Source organism: Equus przewalskii, chromosome 13 (genome assembly GCF_037783145.1).
Source record: "Equus przewalskii isolate Varuska chromosome 13, EquPr2, whole genome shotgun sequence".
NCBI classification, from domain to species: Eukaryota; Metazoa; Chordata; class Mammalia; order Perissodactyla; family Equidae; genus Equus; species Equus przewalskii.
Window position 1 is genome coordinate 51,336,454 of NC_091843.1, and position 18,448 is coordinate 51,354,901.

The following is an 18,448-nucleotide window of genomic DNA, read 5'->3' on the forward strand; positions in this document are numbered from 1 at the left end:
CTCTGGTAATCACTTCTGATCTCACTTAAGAGGGTTGACTATAGTAGCTAACTCATGGAACAGCTGGGAAGATATAAATAATTAATGAACAAAAAGCATTTAGCACAGTGACTGATGTGGACTATGACTCAATAAATGCAAACTGGAGATTGCATGTCAATTGTGACTGATCTATATTTTAAATAGTGAAAATACCTCTATGGATCTACTTATTATGTATTGTATGAAGAGTTGATATTCAAAATTTATACAGACCAGTACAGTATCTGTAATATCTATAGATACGTATCAGAACAGTCACCTGACCGATCAGAATAATCCATTATGCCCTACTACTGGTACCCGCTTGCTAAATATCCATCATATAGGAGATGTGAAATTTTAAAATTACATGCTGAGAGGAAGCTTCAGGCACACCTCACTTTGTAGTCATTCTCGTATATTCTCTTGTTGTGTATCATTACGAATTAGGAATTATATGTGAGGAAACAACGCTCTTTTGATTTCCCAAGAAACAAAACACATAACTATATTTTGAATCAATTACCATATTAAATAGAACAAAAGAAATAAGCCAACGCAGAAGTGATTAACTTGATAACATAAGCTACTTAATGTTATTTTTATACAATAATAGTAAAAACTACAAGAGAGAAGAAATAACATGATTTTTAAATTAAAATAGTTTTTAAGTTGAACTATGGAATTGAAGGAGTTATAATTTAAATTAGCTAGTATAAGAAACAATAATGTAATTTTATATATTGAAGGCATGCCCAACATAATTTTAAATAAATACCTAAACATGGCTTAATATTTCAAATTACTCATTAAAGTGATGTAATAGGAGAATTCCAGGATTTAATTTCCGAATTATGCTAACTTTGCTCCACCAATGCGACAATAAGATGAGCAGGTATAATTTACGTGGGTATCATCCCTTGAGATTCTCCACTGAATACTATCTGCAGTGAATCCTCTGAGGACATGTTGAATAAAACAATCTTGTCACACAGATCTTTCCCTATAAAGGTAAAAACATTAGAATGCCATGCAAATACAATTTAATGAATGTGTATTTTGAATGATTTAGGTAATCTCTTGGCAGTTTCCTGTGGGTCCCTAGAGTTTTATTTAAACACACAGTTTTTGACTAGCATGGTCTATATCAAACAAGAAAATAGGACTACTTGTTTGTTTGAGATTTATGTTTTTTAAATCATACACTCCACACAAGCAACGACTTCTCAGGAAGACAAAGAGGTCTTTAATTCATTTGAATTTAAGTACATTTTCCAAGTCAAAAAGTATAACTAATGTATAAAAAAGAGTGAGTGAAAATTCAATAATTAAATAGATCTTTTTGAATTACAATTCTTTACTTCAGCAAATATGGCATCTTTTAAAATATTGTCCCCCCTAACTATGCAGATTAATTCTGAATTTCAATATACCACAGTTAATACAAATAAATGCAGTCATTAAAAATTAATAACTAGCACTGCAAATGCTAAAAAATTATTACAGAAGTGAAGGAAACCGTTAATGTGAAAAAATAAAAGGAAGAGGGGCTGGCCCCGTGGCCGAGTGGTTAAGTTCGCGCCCTCTGCTCAGGTGGCCCAGTGTTTCGTTGGTTCAGGTCCTGGGCGTGGACATGGCACCGCTCATCAGACCACGCTGAGGCGGCATCCCACATGCCACAGCTAGAAGGACCCACAAGAAAGAATATACAACTATGTACTGGGGGGCTTTGGGGAGAAAAAGGAAAAAAATAAAATCTTTAAAAAAAATAAAAAAATAAATAAAAGGAAGAATTATCAAAGGTCATAATTGATATTGAAATACTTTTAGTCAGATATTTTAGCAAACAACTTATTGTTAAGATAATTGTTTTTCTATTCACCATGCATGCGAATCAACAAAATTGGCAGAAAGCAGACAAGGTGATCAATACCAAGAAATAGAAGATAATGGGCTGAGGCTGAGTAACTGGCTACCCTGTTATTTGCACATCTATTAGTATGAGGGAAAGAAAAACACATCAAAAGGTCAATTGTTTGAGAATGTACTCGACTTTTATCATTTTTATGAAGTTAAATCCTCTCTTTTTAAATGTAAATTATTTCATTATTTCATTTCTGCATTCCCAACTCATTTTTTCTTTTAAACCTGAGTTATCCTTTCATCTGTCCCTGAGGGTGAGGTTGTTCTGCCTAGTACTATGACTCCAGGTTGTTGTAACGGTTTTTTCTTTTGGAATTTTGTTGGGTTTTTATTAATAAAGTATAAAATGAATGATGTTAGAAATTATGCATGTCTTTATGTGCATATCTTTCATTTAGTGGCTTTTAATAGTTTCAAAGCCCTTTCACATATTTTTTTTTTATTTTTTGTTTTTTTAATTGAGTTCATAATAGTTAACATCAATGTGAGATTTCACTTGTACATTATTTCTTGACTGTCACTGCATAAGTGCTCCCCTTGACCCCCTGTGCCTACCCCCCAACCCCCTTCCTCTGGTAACCACTGAACTGTTTTCTTTGTCTCAGTACTTGTTTATATTCCACGTATGAGTGAAATTATCTGGTGTTTGTTTCTCAGACAAACAGTTTCTCAGACTGGCTTATTTCATTTAGCATAATTCCTTCCAGGTCCTTCCATGTTGTTGCAAATGGTATGAATTTGTCTTTTTTTCTGGCTGAGTAGTATTCCATTTGTATATATATATATATATATACCACATGTTCTTTATCCAATCATTGATTGATGGGCACTTGGGTTGCTTCCATGTCTTGGCTATTGTGAATAGTGCTGCAATGAACATAGGGGTGCATGTATTACTTTGGATCATTGATTTCAAATTGTTTGGGTAGATACCCAGTAGTGGGATAACTGGGTCATATGGTAGTTCTATTTTTAGTTTTTTGAGGAATCTCCATACTGTTTTCCATAGTGGCTGCACTAGTTTGCATTCCCATGAGCAGTGTATGAGGGTTCCCTTCTCTGCACACCCTCTCCAACATTTGTTATTTTTAGTCTTAGTGATTATAGCCATTTTAACAGGCACAAGGTGGTATCTTAGTGTAGTTTTGATTTGCATTTCCCTGATGGTTAGTGATGTTGAACATCTTTTCATATGTTTATTAGCCATCTGTATATCTTCTTTGGAAAAATGTCTGTTCATCTCCTCTGCCCACTTTTTGATTGGGTTTTTTGCTTTCTTATTGTTCATTTGTGTGAGTTCCTTATATATTATGGAGATTAACCCCTTGTCAGATATATGATTTGCAAATATTTTCTCCCAATTTGTGAGTTGTCTCTTTGTTTTGATCCTAGTTTCTTTTGCCTTGCAGAAGCTCTTTAGTCTGATGAATTCCCACTTCCTTATTTTTTCTTTTGTTTCCCTTGTCTGAGAGGCTGTGGTATTTGAAAATATCTTTTTTAGTTCAGTGTCAAAGAGTGTACTATCAATATTATCTTCCAGGAGTTTTATAGTTTCAGGAAATGTCTTCAAGTCTTTGATCGATTTTGAGTTTATTTTTGTGTATGGCATGAAATAGTGGTCTACCTTCCTTCTTTTGTATGTGGTTGTCCAGTTTTCTCAACAACATTTATTGAAGAGGCTATCTTTTGTCCATTGTATGTTCTTGGCACCTTTGTCAAAGATTAGCTGTCTGTAGATGTGTGGTTTTATTTCTGGGCTTTCAGTTCTGTTCCATTGATCTGTGTGCCTGTTTCTGTACCAGTACCATGCCATTTTGGTCACTATGGCTCTGTAGTACATTTTGAAGTCAGGGATTATGATACCTCTAGCTTTGTTCTTTTTTCTCAGGATTGCCTTAGCAATTCACGGTCTTTCATTGCCCCGTATGAACTTTAGGATTCTTTGCTCTATTTTCGTGAAGAATGTCATTGGGATTCTGATAGAGATTGAATTGAATCTGTAGATTGCTTTGGGTAGTATGGAGATTTTAACTATCTTTATTCTTCTAATCCATGAGCAAGGAATCTTTTGCCATCTCTTTAAGTCATTATCAATTTCTCTCAGTAATGTCTTATAGTTTTCATTGTATAAGACCTTCACCTCCTTGGTTAAATTTATTCCTAGGTACTTTATTCTTTTAGTTGCGATTGCAAATGGACTTGTATTCTTGAGTTCTCTTTCTGTAAGTTTGTTATGAGAGCATAGAAAAGCAACTGATTTTTGTAAGTTGATTCTGTACCCTGCAATTTTACTGTAGTTGTTAATTATTTCTATTAGTTTTCTGATGGATTTTTTGGGGTTTTCTATATATAAGATCTTGTCATCAGAAAACAGTGAGAGTTTCACTTCTTCACTACCTATTTGGATTCCTTTTATTCCTTTCTCTTGCCTAATTGCTCTGGCCAAAACCTCCAGTATTATGTGGAATAAGAGTGGTGATAGTGGGCGTGCTTGTCTTGTTCCTGTTCTCAGGGGGATGGCACTCGGTTTTTGCCCATTGAGTATGATGTTGGCTGTGGGTTTGTCATAAATGGCCTTTATTACATTGATATAATTTCCTTCTATCCCCATTTTGTTAAGAGTTTTTATCATAAATGGCTGTTGGATCTTGTCAAATGTTTTCTCTGCATCTATTGAGATGATCGTGTGGTTTTTATTCCTCAATTTGTTGATGTGGTGTATCACATTGATTGATTTACAGATGTTGAACCATTCCTGTGTCCCTGGTATTAATCCCACTTGATCGTGATGTATGATCCTTTTGATGTATCGCTGAATTCGAGTTGCCAAAATTTTGTTGAGAATTTTTGCATCTATGTTCATCAGCCATACTGACCTGTAGTTCTCCTTTTTTGTGCTGTCCTTCTCAGGCTTTGGTATCAGAGTGATGTTGGCCTCATAGAATGTGTTAGGAAGTGTTTCATCCTCCCTAATTTTTTGGAATAGCTTGAAAAGGATAGGTATTAAATCCTTTCCGAAACTTTGGTAGAATTCCCCAGGAAAGCCAACTGGTCCCGGGGTTTTATTCTTTGGGATGCTTTTGATTGCTGTTTCCATCTCTTTCCTTGTGATTGGTCTATTCAGATTGTCTGTTTATTCTTGACTCAGCTTTGGGAGGTTGTAAGAGTCTAAGAATTTATCCATTTCCTCTAGGCTATCCATTTTGTTGGCATATAGTTTTTCATAGTATTCTCTTATAATCTGTTGCATTTCTGTGCAGTCTGTTGTTATTTCTCCTCTTTCATTTCTGATTTTGTTTATTTGAGCTTTCTCTCTTTTTTTCTTTGTAAGTCTGGCTGGGGTTTGTCCATTTTATTTATCTTCTCAAAAAACCAGCTCTTTGTTTCATTGATCCTTTCTACTGTCTTTTTTGTTTCAATAGCATTTATTTCTGCTCTGATTTTTATCATTTCTCTCCTTCTGCTGACTTTGGGCTTTGTTTGTTCTTCTTTTTCTAATTCAGTTAGGTGTAATTTGAGATTGCTTACTTGGGATTTTTCTTGTTTGTTAAGGCATGCCTGTATTGCAATGAATTTCCCTCTTAATATGGCCTTTGCTGCATCCCATATGAATTGGTATGGTATGTTATCATTTTCATTTGTCTCCAGATATTTTTTGATTTCTCCTTTTATTTCTTGAACGATCCATTGCCTGTTCAATAGCATATTGTTTGGTCTCCACATCTTTGTCTCTTTCTCAGCTTTTTTCTTGTAATTAATTTCTAGCTTTAGAGCATTATAATCACAAAAGATGCTTGTTATTATTTCAATTTTTTTAAATTTATAGAGGCTTGCCTTGTTTCCCAACATATGGTCTAGCCTTGAGACTCTTCTGTCTGCATTTGAGAAGAATGTGTATTCTGCTGTTTTTGGATGGAGTGTTCTATATATGTCTATTAAGTTCAACTGGTTTAGCTTTTTGTTTAATTCCACTGTTTCCTTGTTGATTTTCTGTCTGGATGATCTATCCATTGATGTGAGTTGGGTGCTGAGGTCCTCTACTATTATTGTGTTATTTTTACTATCTTCTTTTAGGTTTATTAATAGTTGCTTTATGAACTTTGGTGCTCCTGTGTTGGGGGCATAGATATCTATAAGCGTTATTTCTTCTTGATGGAGTGTCCCTTTGATCATTATATACTGCCCCTCTTTGTCTCTCTTTACCTGCCTTATCTTGAGGTCTACTTTGCCTAAGTACTGTGGCACCTACTTTATTTTGTTTGCTATTAGCTTGGAGTATCATCTTCCATCCCTTCACTCTGAGCCTATGTTTGTCATTGAAGCTGAGATGTGTTTTCTGGAGACAGCAAATTGTTGGATCTTGTTCTTCAATCCATCTTGCCTCTCTGTGTCTTTTTATTGGAGAATTCAATCCCTTTATGTTGAGGGTGATTATTGATGTATGAGGGCTTAATGCTGTCATTAGATCACTCGTTTTCTGGTTTTCCTGCATTTCCTTAGTTTCTTTTCCTGTGTGTTTTGGTCTACCCATTGAATTATGTAGTGTTTTTATGATGTGTTTCTTTGTTTTTTCCTTATTTATTTTTTGTGTCTCTGCTCTGCTTTTTAGTTTAATGGCTACCCTGAAGTTTGTAATCAGAATCTCGCATATAAGATAGTCCATTTTCTGATGGCCTCTTATTTCTTTAGTCTAAACTGATTCAGTCGCTTTCCTCCTCCCCTCCTACGTTGTTTTCTAATATCTTATTCCAACTCGTGTTGTGAGTTTGTGGTTAAAGTGACAAGATTGTCTTTGTTTTTGGTGTTTCCTTCCCTTTAGCCTAACACTACGGTTGAATATTTGCTATCTTTTTCTGATTGTGTCTACCTGTTTATCTCCTTACTCTGTGTTTTGTGACCCCTTTCTCCCTTTTTCTCTTTTTTCAGGTATGAGGGCTTTCTTGAGGATTTCTTGCAGGCAGGCGGTCTCATGGCTACGAAGTCCCTTAGCTTTTGTTTGTCTGGGAAAGATTTAACTTGTCCTTCATATCTGAAGGATATTTTTGCTGGATAGAGTATTCTTGCCTGAAGATTTTTGTCTTTTAAAGTTTTGGATATGTTGTTGCATTCTCTCCTAGCTTTTAAGGTTTATCTGCTGAAAGCCTGATGGGGGTTCCTTTGTAGGTTATCTTCTTCTGCCTTGCTGCCCTGAGTATTCTTTCTTTGTCATTCATTATTTTCCAGTCTTACTACTATATACTTTGCAGTAGGTCTTTTTACATTGACAAATCTAGGATATCTGGAAGCTTCCTCCACACATATTTCCCTCTCTTTCCCTAGATTTGGGAAGTTCTCTGCTATCATTTCTTTGAGCATGCTTTCTGCTCCATTCTCCTTCTCTTCACCTTCTTTAATACCTATAGTTCTTATGCTGCATTTTCTCATTGAGTCAGATATTTCTCAGAGACTTTCTTCATTTCTTTTTCGTCTTAGTTCTCTCTCCTCCTCTGTCTGGAGCATTTCAAAATGTCTATCTTGATTATGCTGATTGATTCCTCTATGGTGTCCACACAAGCATTCAGAGAATCTATATTTTGTTTTATCTCTTCCATAGAGTCTTTCATCCCTAATATTTCTGATTGATTCTTCTTTATAGTGTCAATCTCTTTTGTTAAGTAGCTCCTGAACTTGTTTAATTGTTTCTCTATATTCTCTTTTACCTCATTGAGTTTTTTGATGATAGCTACTTTGAATCCATTGTTGTTTAGCTTACATATTTCTATGTCCTCAGGACTGAGTTCTGGGTACTTGTCATTTTCTCTCTGGTCTGGAGATTTGATGTAGTGTCTGATGGAAAGTCGGCTCTCCCTCATTCTGATATTATTCAGTTGCAGTTACAGCCTATCACCACTGAGTAGGTGTTGAGAGCCACATATTCTGAGCTCTCTGCCTTCAGCCAAGATGGTGCAGCACAGGGTAGGTCAGGGGATGGGTGCTTTCTCCAGTGTGCAGTCCAGGACTTTTTGATCAGCTCTCGCTATCTGGTCTCCTGGGGTCTTGGCTTGATGAGGTCACTCCATGTGAAAGCTTTTGCTGCCTTAAAGGGCTTCCTATTAGGCTGCAAGGGCCCTAGGCTGTCCTGGGTGATGGGTGTCCACAGATGTGTGACCCCTCCCCTACTCCTTCCCTCATGGAGCTTCCAGTGGCAGCAACCTCACTCTTTTGAGGAGGAAGCAAAGTTCTCTCTTACCATGTTCCAGCTGCTCTGAGGGGTTTCCAGCCTCTCCAGCCTCCATCGTGTGGCTGAGTGTCTCTCTGGTTTTGTGTTGTTAGGATATTTTCTTTTGGAATATGGTTGCTCCTTTTTGTTGTATGTTGGAAGGGAGAGAGTCCCAGGCCTGTTCACTCTGCCATGATGCTGACACCACCTCCATAACTGTTTTTTCTCATCTGTTAACGGAGGGCTTGGACTGCCTTGATCTGACTTTCTGAAAGTGTAATGGTTAAATTTGTTATCCTTCTTTTCTGCTCCTTTCTATGCAAACTTTCCTATGTCTCTTGAGTTTAGCGGTTATATGCTTAGGCTATAACATCAAAAAGATCTAGATACAATTCCTACTTAATTCATTTACAAGTTACCTAACCTTGCATACAGTTCTTAAACGATGGCATTACTTCATAGAATGAAATTTAAAATAAATAAATTTAAATAAAATAATTCATATAAAAATTTTAGCATAGTTCTTGCAAAATACTGCCTTAAATTAATGATAGCTGTTTCCTATTTTCTATTTACCTAGATTCAATGATATATAATTCAATTCGTTGGCTGTCCTACTTGTTTGTGTTTTGTCTTTTAATTGCACAAATACTAAGTGAATTGATTATCATTGTGAAATACTGAAGTTAAATAGAAGGAATCTTAAGATCCAACTTGACATTTCTGTAACCAAGTGCATCTCTCTAAAGACACTTTAGTGCCAGTCCATCAGTCCTTTTAATTACACATTTGTACAATATACCACAAAAATCATGCACATAATAATTGTTCCCTGAATATTAGCTGATATTATAATTATTATTACTGTTGCTATTAGCATTAGCAGTAATAGTAATTGTAGCCATTATAAGATAATAAGTCCTTAAACATACTTGGAGTAGGATAATCAAAGAAGATCAAACAAGCCAGTTTGTGGGAAGAGAATTCCACATATTTGGATGTACTTGATTAAACAGTATTTATATAAAATTAGAAGTGTAAATAAAAGTCTAAAAAGAGCCTTGTATGGTATTGTGAGGCAAGAGAAACACACTTAATAGGTATTTATTGAGAACTGAACATGTAATACGTTCACCTACCATGTTCCAGATTCTGTTCTTGGCTCTGAATATAAAAGCATGAGTTCTGGACTCTGGAAACACAGAAAGGATATGCAAGAGCTCACCAGATGACCTTGGGAAGGAGAGTAAACATATAGCCTGGGGAAAGCCCAGTGCCAAAAGGAAGTATGGCAGGTCAAAAACCTAAAAGTTATTTAGTTGGCTAAAGTAGAGAAAGTGAGAGAGAGCATGGAGATAGAAAATCTAAAGAGATGGGCAGGTTATGTCAGATGTTGCCAGCCACTTCCAAGAGGTTTAACTATCCTAAGGATATGGAAGTACCATTGAAGGAAGCACGTTAAAGTCAGGGAGTAATAAAATCAGATTTTATTTTATTCTTTTGAGAGAGCAAGCTGTGTGTGGATTATAGGAGACACAGAAATAGCAAGTACATTTTAATATTACAGGCTGGTAGCAGCATAATGGTTTTAGAAATAGTGGACGGGGTAGAGAACATGGAATCTAGGATATTTAGCAGATAAATGACAGGGTGGAGCAATTGGCTGGATATGGGATGACTGGAGCCTGGCTGAGGGTACAGAGCAGTTACGAGAGATGCCCAAGTTTCTGCTTTTGGTTACTAGTTGAACGGTTGTGCCATTTACTGAAACAGAACACTAGAGTAGAGGCAGTTTTGGGAAGAGGGTGGAGTATTTGGAATATTCATATTCAGGTTCTCCATGAATATTCAATTGAATATTTCATGTCATAAGAGGATACATATACATAACTCAAAAGACGTAGCTGTTTAGAATTTATCAGCATAGAGATTGTATTGGAAACTAGATAGTGGCAAAAATTTCCCAGAGGTTGAAAACTTCCCAGAGGGTGAAAAAAGAAGAGTCTGTAGGACTGATCCCCGAGGATGGCAGCATTAAAAAAGGAATCTGAAGAACATCTAGTAAGATCTTTTACCCATTTTCTTTTCACTTTTTATTTACTTATCTTTAGAGCAGTTTAAAGTCCACAGTGAAATTGAAGGGGAGTTACAGAGATTTCCCTTATCCCCCCCCACCCCTATACATGCACAGTCTCCCCCATTATGAACATCCCACACCAGAGTGGTACATTTGTTACAACTGATGAACCTACATTGACACATCATAATCACTCAAAGTCTATAGTTTACTTTAGGGTTCACTCTTGGTGTTACACAGTCTATGAATTTGGACAAATGTATAATGATATCTATCCATCGTGATGATATTGTACAGGGTATTTTCACTGCTCTAAAAATCCTCTGTCCTCTGCCCATCCATCTCTACTCTATCTCCTCAACTCCCAGCAACCACTGTTCTTTTTACTATCTCCATAGTTCTGCCTTTTCTAGAATGTCACATAGTTGGAATCATACAGTATGTAGCCTTTTCAGATTGGCTTGTTTCACTTAGTAATATGAATTTAAGTTTCCTCCATGTCTTCTCATGGCTTGATAGCTCATTTCTTTGTAGAGCCAAACAACATTCCATTATATGGATATGCCACAGTTTGTCTGTTTGCCTACTGAAGCACATCTTGGTTGCTTCCACGTTTTGGTTATTATGAATAAAGTAGCTGGTAACATTGTGTAGGTTTTTTTGTAGACATAAGTTTTCAACTCTTTTGGGTCAATACCAAGAAGCATGATTGCTGGATCATATGTTAAGAGTACATTTAGTTTTGTAAGAAACCACCAAACTGTCTTCCAAGGTGGCTGTACCATTTGTATTCCCACCAACAATGAATGAGATTTCCTTTTGCTCCATATCCTCACTAGCATTTGGCATTGTTAGTGTTCCAGATTTTCGCCATTCTAATAGGTGTGTAGTGGTATCTCATTGTTGTTTTCATTTCATTTCCTTGATGACACATGATTTTCATATGTCTATTTACCACTTGCATATTCTTTGGTGAGGTGTCTGCAAGGTATTTGGGTCATTTTTTAATTTGGTTGTTTATTTTCTTCTTAATATTTTTTGAGTTCTTTGTATAGTTTTTATAATAGTCCTTTAGCAGATGTATCTTTTGCAAATATGAGTAAAAGTGTAAAGGCTAGAAAAAAGAGCTTCTCCATGGAGCTGTGGGTAGTCCCATTCAGTTAAGAGAATGATAGGCAGAATGGAAAATAATCATTATTAAGAGTGGAATAGGATAAAGAAAAATGTGTAAATATGGGAGAGTTGGGGGAGGTGTGTGCAACTGAATACCAAACCAAGGATTTAAGATTTTACTCAGTAAGCATTGGAGAGCGAAACAAATATTCAAACAGGAAAGTGACTCAACTACAGCTGAATCCACCATTTTATTTATAAGTATAATTAACTCTTGATTGCATTGTGCCTTGTTAATATAATTGAGCTTTAAAACCTAGGTTGCTGAGCACTGCCAGAGAAAACTACACAATTGTTGGAATTAGTGCCACAAAAATTTATGTTGCCCGACTTTGTCAGTATCATCAGGAGTACCATCAGCAACGCTTGTAAATCCTTTACATACCCCTGATCAACAATTGTTTTCTTCCTAGAGGCTATATGAAACCCTCATCATTAAGCTGCAGTCCTTTATCTAGAAATAGAGTTCCATTTTTTACTTAACAAAGGCTTGGATTCAGTTAAAATAAAAATAGATTTAAAAATAATACATCTATGCAACATCAATTGGACCTTAACAAACTAGTGATCATAGCAATTTTAACGACCACCTCTAAGAGATTCTTTTTGAAGGAAAAAATGAGCCTAGTTAATATAATACATGAGCAGGGCTGTTGCTTGACTGCTTTGGCTATTTTCTTTTTCTGTATAAGACCTGTTTTTATCTGTCAAGAATCACGGAAAGGAATTGAAAAAAAAAAAACGACCGCCACAATCACCCTTGTCACATAGTTCTAGAATCACCAGTGTAAACAGTGTATTGTCACCAACGATATCAATTATGCAACTTTGACACCAAATGATGGAGATTTCCTGCACGTTATACAGTGGGTGACACATGATAGCATATTTTTTTTTGAGGAAGGTTAGTCCTGAGCTAACATCTGCTGGCAATCCTCCTCTTTGTTTTTGCTGAGGAAGATTGGCCCTGAGCTAACATCCATGCCCATCTTCCTCTACTTTACATATAGGACACCTGCCACAACATAGCTTGATAAGTGGTACATAGGTCCACACCCAGGATCCAAACTAGTGGACCTTGAACCTCCGAAGTGGAGTGCACGAACTTAACCACTGTGCCACCAGGCTGGCCCCCCTTATAATATTTATTGAAGGCTGTACAATTAGTTAAGCACCTTACGAAACCACAATGTATTCTCCAAAATGCCAAATATTGCAATTATCCTAAAATATTTCAAATCTAGTAAATTCATTCTTTCTCTCTCCAGAATGAAGAGACAAGAGCAGGTTCCATTTAAACTGTATATTTGCAGATTTATCACTGGAAAATATCTAAGTTGTAAGTCATTGCAATGCAATCACTAAAGGAATATTCTACATTTGTGGAAGACATATGAACTGTAGTCAGCAGATGCTAAAATATTACAAGCTATGAAAAAGGTGAAGAGAGCTAAAATTCTCTCTGATGAATTCTTGGGAATGTAACTCCCTTTTCTTCTTCAGCATCACTTCAGTCAATCAGAGTGGCTGGTGTCTTACATGGTGTGATACGATGGGGCCAATTAGCACCAGAATATCCTTTGCCCCTGCTGACCTGCAATTGGTTTTATCCTAATGACAAGAGGACTACTCATTCTGCTTAAATTGTTGTAACCTCAGAAGCCTTCAATTAAAATATAAACGTATTACTTGAAAATTATTCACAAACTAAGCATCCACTAGTTCACGTAATTCAGGAGCTGTGATCTAGGTGAGCAATGACTAAATAACATGAGAAATAGGAAGGAAAGTGACTTTTATTAGAACCTACTATAGATAAGGTGCTTGATATACTCACCAGAACTCTCTAAATTAGTATTATTAGGAGGAGGGGCCTCCGAAACAGCCCACTCCCCTCTACGCAGCAGCTAGAGCACTCTTTTGTAATCATCACAAGTGTAATCATCCCTCTTCTTCTCAGGATGAAGTGCTCCTTGGTTCTTTTGTATTCCTAGCTATAAGAACTGAAAGACAAGACAGATAATAAGACAAAGGTCACATAACTCTGCCTGTGCAAAGGAAAGAACAAGGAGTGACTAATGGGGCAAAATTTTCAACCCTAAAATTTCTATTATTCTTTCCCTCCAGTTGGCCAGAATAAATCCTAGCACGTAGGAAGCAGTTTGGATTCTAATGAAGAAAGCTTACTGATATCTGCATTTTGAGTAGTTCTAATTTATTAGGTAATATATTTTTGAAAACCGTGTGATTACAAAGTTAGAGCATTTCATAATGGGTAAAATATGATACTGATTTACTATACTCCCAAATAACCATTTGTCAAATTATAAAGAATAGGAATTGTAGAATATTGACCACTCAGAAAAAAGTAAACAACAATACATTACTGAATTGATCATTTTATTTCCAAGGAAATATTTTATCTTTTCCAGTAAGGTTTTCAACTGGTCTGTCAGGAAATGTTTAACTCGAGTTTTTTACAGCTACAAGAACTGTTCTCTTACCAAAGAATCTTTAAAGTTCACTCCAATAAATACCTAGTTGTTCCTTCTGAAAAACTCCCTACTAATTATCTGTATAAATGGTATGACTCAATAGACCTAGGATCACCATAACCAAGAAAAATAGTGTGTGGAGCATAATATGTCGGTATTACTGTTTGAGACTATTTGGGAAAAACAAGGCATATTTTCATATGCAGTAAGGAACCTATCAACCAGAGTTACTTTATAAATTATTTGAAAATTACAATAAATAATTAGATATCATAAGATAGACAGTATTGCCAGTATTTAAGATGAAAGAGCAAACAACTTAACCTCTGCTTAGGCAAAATTTTTTTCTGTGTGTGTAATTCAAAATCTTTTAAAACCTATGTAAGAATTACATAAGTGGTCATCTATTTTTCTTTTTTTTTTCTTTTTGAGGACGATTAGCCCTGAGCTAACATCTGCTGCCAATCCTCCTCTTTTTGCTGAGAAAGACTGGACCTGAGCTAACATCCGTGCCCGTCTTCCTCTACTTTATATGTGGGATGCCTGTCATAGCATGGCTTGCCAAGCGGTGCCATATCCACACCTGGGATCCGAACAGGCAAACCCCAGGCCCCTAAAGAGGAATGTGCGCATTTAACCGCTGCGCCACTGGGCTGGCTCCCAGTGGTCATCAATTTTAAAGATTGAAGGAAAATATCTTCCTGAGCATATATTGCAAAAACACATCTGAAACAAAGAAATCTTCCAAATCAAAAACATAAAATATGGGCCAATTTTTGTCCCAAATATTTGAGAGGTTTTTTGTTACTAGAATGCACTAATACTCAAACAATTATCTGAATTTTGCACTGAGTAATCATTGAGTTGTTATAATGTAACAACTATATAGAAACATATATATATATAATTCATGATTTATTAATACGAAAGATTAATAGATTTTAGGTCTTCATAACCAAACTTTCTTCTAAATAGACTTCCGTGTGTATGAATATTAATTTTTGGCTTGTTTTGGATTTCTACACACTCTTCATTTTAGTCTAGATCAGTCTGTTGATGTCTAAAAAACACAATGTTCTAATAAATTATTTTTAAAAAGTCAGTTTTTGTGCTACCCAAGATATTTGTTCTGGAAGTCAGGAATTGTAGACCTTTATACACAAAGTTGCCGGTGATTCTTTAGGACATTATAACTTGGATTGATCACCTGTTTTTGTAAATAGACACAGCTGTAAGGATAGAAAAAGTTCCATTTAAAAATCCCTTAGATAGCTGTTTATGCTATCCAGTATGTATGCGTGCATTATTACATGTATGTAAAAGAGTACTTATCAATTTATCTGTATCCCAACTCTATGTATAATTGTAGCTGTCCATTTAGAAGAGTTTATGCCATAGCCTGAGTTGCTATTAAATGTTACAGGGTGTATGTTAAAAAAAAATAAAATAAAACACCTTGACCTGTGAGGATGTCTTTAGGACAGGGTACCTCATAGAGCAGTCATAAGTTATATAATTGTATTCATGTGCATTTCACTATCGTTGGAAGTTTACCAGACTGAGTAGGTCACTACTGTTGTTGAATGTGTTTCTTTGCTTTCGTTGATCATTTTTGGATGATATTTTACACAATTATAATCTAATTGTTTAGCACATAAATTCCACCTTGTATTTGTAAGAGGACAATTACATAAAAGTGTTTGTCAAGACTCTTATACTCCTTCAAGATTCAGAAACTTTCAAGGATGTGATGACATTATTAAGTAAAAGTACTTTAAAAAGAAGAGGTACTCAGAGAAAGGAATGCAGAACTAATTATGCAAACTTTTCAAAATATTTTCCCCAGATTTACATTATTTTCTTTAAAATTTAGCACAAGTTTAGTGTCTTTAAGTAATATATATTAAAATGGAAATTCAAAAGTTCTTTAAAATTTTAAGCTTAAAAATTACTCCACATTACTTAATTGTAACCATTTTCAACATTAGCTGGATATCATTGTAGTTGAATATACATATCTATGCCTATGTACAAATAGAGGGATAAATGGATGGGGGGATGGATGATGGACGGATGAATAAATGAGTGGATAGGTAGAAAGAGAAACAAAACATATTTTACAGAAATTGAATCATACCATAATTATTTGATTAAAATATTAAATTTAATTATACTTGAATTTATCAGAAAAAATGAAACAGGAATGAAGCTAAGAATGTTGTTGAACTTTAAATGTTTCATAAACATTAGTTTATTAATACTTAAAATACTCAATAATAAAGATAAGAAAAATAGTGAGGGGCTATAATTTTAAGTTTCATTTTTAAGTAGTATCAATTCAATTCTACCATTAATGATGAAATTAACACCTTTTTACCCACTTTCTCTCTCCCTATCTCCTAGTTTTTGTAGCAATTTCTGCTTTCTAAAAGTGTTTAACACCTACATTCTCTTTTATAATCATAATCTCTGCGCTTTTGTTTTATTTTTGCATTTAAATGGATTCAGTGCTCTTCCCTAGACATTTTACCATATTCATGGTATATGAGGGATTTTTTTTTTTTTTAATCATCTCTTTGTTGGCTGGATTTCATTGTCAAGTTAATTTTTTGGATGCATTTTCGGGTAAGGTTCATGGATGCCATACTATCGAGAATTCTGTTTGCTCTTAAAATTTTATGATCACCTATGTCTGGCTTTTTTTACTTCAGAGAGGATACTGAGCGCTCACTACTGTGCTAGACTGAGTATACAGAGATGTGTGTTTCGAAATTCCTGACCTAGAAAACTTTACTGTACTAAGTGCAGTAACAATTAAAGCCCGAGATGTTGTATGAGTTTTCAAGACAGGAGGAGCAGATTGATCAAGAACAGAGATAAGAAAGATCACGCAGAGGTACCACGGGAATTTAAATAGTGCTGGAGGGCCTGGTGAGACGGAATAGGATGACAGCAGGTCTGGAGCTGTAGACCTACACCAGTGCTTAGAGGCCTGGAACCCAAATTTCTTCATAGGAAATGGTATAATATATTGGGTCAGTCAGTTTCCACCCCACTCCCACCTCTATCCTCAGGGCCCTGCTGTTTGCTGCCAGTATTTTACTGTCTTTTGGCGTGGAGTGTTAAATTTGTCATTTCATGGCATTTTCATTCTTTTTTGAGTTGGCTCTATTACAGAGTTGTGACTTTTTCAAGAACGGCTCTTATAACACACATATTCCCTGAAAAATTTTTGACACACATTTAACAATGTCTGCCACTTGCTTTAACACTTGAAAACAACTTGGCCGCTAATCCTGTTGTGGTATCACACCTTCTTTTTATCAATATCTGCAGCTACTACTCTGTTTTCAAACAGTAGATGTTGCTTTATAAAAGGGTAAAGCTAGTTTAATGTTCAGTACTTATAAGTGACTTTCTTCTTCTCTTAGGATATCTGAAGAATTTCATTTGTTTGTTTTATCCTTTAAGATAAAAAAGTGTAAGTGGGCGTTGTGAATTTCTATAAGTTGTCCTCTGTCTTTTTTTTCTTGAAAAAATATGTCCCATTTTCATTTATGGTTTCAGTTCTTCCTGCATCCAAGGAATATTTCACTGTGTTTATCTTGAATAACTGTCTGGTTTATTTGTTAACCTCTTTATTATTGTGTTACATCATTTGGCCTTTCTTTTTTATTGATCTAGTGTCTTCTAATTAGTTACGTATTTATCTCTTCCCTTTACACCCATCTCAAATCTATATATCAGTGTTTCAGTTTGAAGTTTTATGTTTTCTTCTGGTTCTAATTTGTTTATTTAGTCCATTTTGACGTTGTTCAGAGTCTTATTTTTTTTTTCTCAGCTCTAAATTCTCCATTTTTATTTCTTTGCCTTGACTCGTCGTTTTGTCTTGGAGCTCTTGTTTTATTGAACCTAGTTGCCTAAATTCTATACCATGAAGAATTCTCATGTAGTTGCTCTTCTATTTCTTATGTTTAATTTCAAACTACATCTTTTGTTTCTTTATTTCTTTCTCCTTTGTTGTACTCAATATGTTTACATAGTTGCTGTGCCCTTTTTTTCTTGTTGCTCTTGTTTAATTTGGATTTCTCTTCTCAGCCTACTATATTTTACTATAGGTGAGTTTACTCTGCCACTCTGTTTTTGTCTTGGTGTGGGAGCTGAAAAATTCACTTTTCCCCACCCCACTCAAAAAAGGTGTCAACCTCCTCATCCCCAGATTCTGTGAATGTTACCATAAGTGTCAAAGTGTCAACAGAGCCATTGCAGATGGGATTAAGTTAAGGATTTTGAAATGGGAAGATAATCCTGGATTGCCTGTGTGGGGCTGATGGAATCACAAGAATCTTTGTGGGAGGGAGGGAGAAGAGTAATAGAGCAGAGATATGACTATGGAAGCAGAAGTTGAAGTGAGGAGTTTTGAAGATGAAGGAAGGAACAAGAGTCAAGGATTGTAGTTAGCCTCTAGAATGGATTTTCGCCTCGAGCCGCCAGGCAGAACCAATCCTGAGGACACCTTGATTTTAGGCCATTAAGACCCATAATGGAATTCTGACCTGC